Source organism: Setaria italica, chromosome V (assembly GCF_000263155.2).
Source record: "Setaria italica strain Yugu1 chromosome V, Setaria_italica_v2.0, whole genome shotgun sequence".
In the NCBI taxonomy this organism is placed as follows: Eukaryota; Viridiplantae; Streptophyta; class Magnoliopsida; order Poales; family Poaceae; genus Setaria; species Setaria italica.
The window spans coordinates 26452465-26456868 of record NC_028454.1 but is presented as its reverse complement, the minus strand read 5'-3'; positions in this window follow the sequence as shown (position 1 = coordinate 26456868).

The following is a 4404-nucleotide window of genomic DNA, read 5'->3' as shown; positions in this document are numbered from 1 at the left end:
ATTTCTTTCACACTCTCGCGCACAACGCATGCACGCCATTCTCGTGCAGTCACGTCACGCCTACAGAACCGGGCCACTGCCCTCTGCTCTTCCTTTCTGCAACTTGACCGCAAATCTACTCGATGGTGCTTCCTTCGTACGAGAATACGAAGCGTCCCGCCGCCCGCCGCCCCATCACCCGCTCTACCAGCGCTATGCCTTCCTCCTCCTCCACCGCCCACTCCTCCTCGTCCTCCATCCAAATCATCGATCCCATCGAAGCTACTACTATTTCTTTCACACTCTAGCGCTGACTACTAGCTCGGAGAGGAAACTTTGATGCGTTTGGACATAGTTCTCTTGGAAATGAAAATAGTTTTTGACAACTAATTGTAGTTCCCAGAATAAACATAAACATAGTTTTCACAGCTACAGAGAAACATGATCCAGCTACATCAACACGTTCATCTAGTCCGAGTCACCTTCATAAAGTAACTCGTCGTCATCATCATCATCATCTCCGGCAACAACAACTCCCTTGCCTTTCTTATCGACATTAACCTTAGCAACAGGTAAATCGGCAACAAGAGCCTTCATCGTCTCCATCTGTGCCTCTTCCGCCTTTTGTTGTAACTCTTCCATTTCAATCCTTCTCTTTCTTGCCCTAACTTGCTGCAAATATTCTTCCCATGAACCCTCAGGGTATTTCACATTCGGATCAACCACATAACCTAAGCGATCTCTTTCCTCCCTTAACCTTTGTTTCTCCAATTCCCTCTCCTCCTGCAACTTCCTCCTATTTTCTCTCTTCTCATTTTCAGTTAGAGGTCGTGGATACTTGGATCTATTTTGCCTCCAATACTTAATAATAGTTTCCCTTGCATAAAGTCCTTTAGGTTCCACTCCAGTCTCATGCACCATATCTTGATATATTTTCCCCCAAAGCAAGTCGTCGTCAGGAATAGGCACATCATACTTTTTCCTAATCTTTTCTTTAATTTCTTGTTGTTTCCTTGACTTCCATGGTTCCGATGTATTTCCCAACTTTAATAACAAATCATATCGACCACAAAAATCTTCCCAATCACATGTCCTACCCTCCTGCAACAACAATTCAATATTCTTACAAATTTGAAACAAGTTACAACCTTCATAAAACATAAGAGACAAGTAGTTACTAACCCAGTAATCGCCATGTGCATTTCCACAGAACGAACCATATCCAAGTTCAGAAGGCACCACACCTTCTGTTGCCAATATACCACACTTGCATCTATCACTAGGAGAGGACACACATGGCCACGGTGCCTTTTCACTTTCGAAATCCCGCACTTCCTCCTCTGTTGGCCACATTGCCATTAGGCCGTATATATACTCATTGAAATCACACAACGGTCACCCATCCTGCAAAAAACCCATGACATGAACTACTCATACGTAAAGTAACTACAAAACGCTGCTCCAACTTCCAAGCAATAACATCAAGTAAAAGTATGAACAATATACTGCAAAATTATAACTGCTAGCTAAACGACATACTAATATTCTCGTAATATACTTACATGAGTCTTTAGGGAGCATCGAAAGAATGGAGTAAACTTAGGTGGATCCCCTAAGTTAGGACGCATAAGCTTAGCAGGAACACCACACTTGCACATGGGAGGATCCCTCACACGCCTACAAGCAGCCTCCTGCTTCTCCTCCTCGGTCATCCTAGGTGGGTTTGGTGGAGGAGGAACCCAACTCCTAAATTGATGGTATGGTTTAAGCTCTGTGCTATGATATGGGAATAGGCGGATCCTAGGATCATATTTGTCGGGTCCATCGATCCACTGAAAGAAATCACAAGGTGCGGCAGGCAGTGGATCAAAAGTCCATTTGCATACATAGAAGGCTCTTCCGGCTGTCTTTGGATGCCTTGATTGTTTCACCTCTGCTTGCGCGCCACATCTACAAAGAGGTACCGGAAGGGCAGGAGGTACGGGACCAGCACCATTGGACTCGCCCACATAACGCACATACCACCTACGCCGTTTGTATTCACAACCAAACGACGCCATCTCACCTGGAAATCAAGTGCAACAAATTTAATACACAAATAAACTTTACACACGTAATCCATACGAGCTATATACATCATTTTGATAAAATGTAAACACTCGATCTACAAAATACAAACACTGAAACAAAAATGAGACTAATTAATTGAAGATATAAAAAAAATACATGTCATGTAAACCACACAATTGGATGAATATATACCTAAATCGAAGCATTCAACAAGTTCTACACATCAATATCGCGGGCAGAGACTTAATTGCGTATGAACTACGTATCATCTAACACAAAACACCATTGCATTTCATTCAAAATTCAAATCACTAACCTAACCCTAAGTCATCTAAACATCCTCCGATCTACCAAATGCAACGGTAAAACACGAGAAAAAGTAGGGGAATACCTTCCACACGAAGCAGGGATTGATTTTCACTACTTTTCCCCACCCAAATCGTCGGATTTTGGGTGGATTTGGGGGTGGGGCGGTGGGGGCCGGCGCTGCAAGGTGCTGCTGTGTGGTGTGTCTGGAGGAGGAAGAAAGGAGGGAGGGAGGAGGAAGGGAGCCAGCGCGTGGATTTAGTGCTGGCCCTGCCGCGCCAGGCGGGCTGGCGCGGCGAACGCCCACCCACGTCAGCGCCCACCTGGCGCCGCGACTCGCCGCGCCAGCGTGGCAGGGGCCGCCGCGCCAGTGCATGCGGCGCGGCAGCGTGTTCCTGCCGCGCCAGGCGGTCTGGCGCGGCCAAAAGGGTCACACCGCGCAAATAAAACCCGGGTGAGGTTATTTTTAAAAATAAACAAAAAAAGGGTTAAAAATAAAAAAAAGTTCGTGATCTTTTGGCCATTCCACACGATTCTGCTTCTAGTGCATGATCCCCCCCTAATTACTACCACAGAGTAAGTTACAAACCACCACACTGTAACTGGGGTAGTAATAATAACCATGTATAAGGTTAGGAATTGACTGATTGTTTGATGCAGATGATGATTCTCTGTTTTTTTGAAAGTACTGGGCAATGATCACATGCCTGTTGCATGCATGCAATGTTGTCTATAACACCCATGTACTAATTAATTTACTTCTCAATCCTTGCCAGTCCAAAAGGTGATCATAATTCAAATGATTCATGATCCAAATTAAATTCGCAAAATTCCAGATATTTAGTGTAAATGATCACTTTATATATGCAGAAATCAATTCTATAAATAGATGATTGTAAAATTTCTCGACTTATATACTTTTTGGGGCCCATACTTTTTACGTGTTTAATGTGATAAAACACACAAAGAACCCACGGTATGATTGGTGCATGGATACACAAAGTCAATCACTTTTAATAGGAGGCAACTACTTGTCTCCTTCACATCCAGCAATCAACCAGCTGGTCATCATCACCATTAATCCAATCGACATCCTAATGGAATGTGACCGCTGGTACATCTCCTTTGGTTTGCTATCATCAATGCAGGTGCGGACCACGGGCTCATGATAAAGAAAAAAGTGACCGCTCAATTTTGCAACGAGCTAGCTTTAAGCATCTTGCTAGCATGGAATGAAAAATGTGAAATGTAGTAGGACTCAATTCATCACTTAGTGTCCTTGGCATGCTTGAGGATTAGAGGATAATAGATCGCTGTGTTTAGAGCTCCTTTTTCCACACGATACTCATCATAAGGAGTGAAATGTTAGTATCAATATTCTTGACAAGTGATAGCAAACACTCAACGGATGAAATTTTCATATAATACATACATTGGCATACAAACTAAAAAAATTCTATTAATGTATTTTAATTCAAAAGTGGCATATGCACAGTTTTGTTTACTTTTTCAAATAGTACGGTCACCAAATTATTTTAAAAATTGAATGAGTAGCCGAGCTCTCATTTCCCATACATACTAGTCTTACAAAATAAATGTCATGAGATTGTCAAGTTGTCTTGGGCCGCATTAACTTCTGGTATCACGATTTCTTTATTTTTCTTGCAATAACTCTATATATGATCCTTGCATTTTTTTTCTTCAGCAAATGCATGTAGTTATATAAACTTTGAATCTATTATGTACATCATTCCTGTGATAATATAAAATATTGGAACACAATTAACTCTTCCTTGTCACTTACACGTATCTAAAGTGTCGCAATATATATGAAGTATGCACAAATATGCTAATATAAACATAGTATTTTAGTAGCTGACATTTTCATACTATTCTATGGCATATCATCTGCAAAGTGATGAAAATATACAGCTCAGGAAGCACTTGATAGCTTTATGTGGGTGTTGGGCTCATATATATATATATATATATATATATATATATATATATATATATATATATATATATATATATATATATATATATATA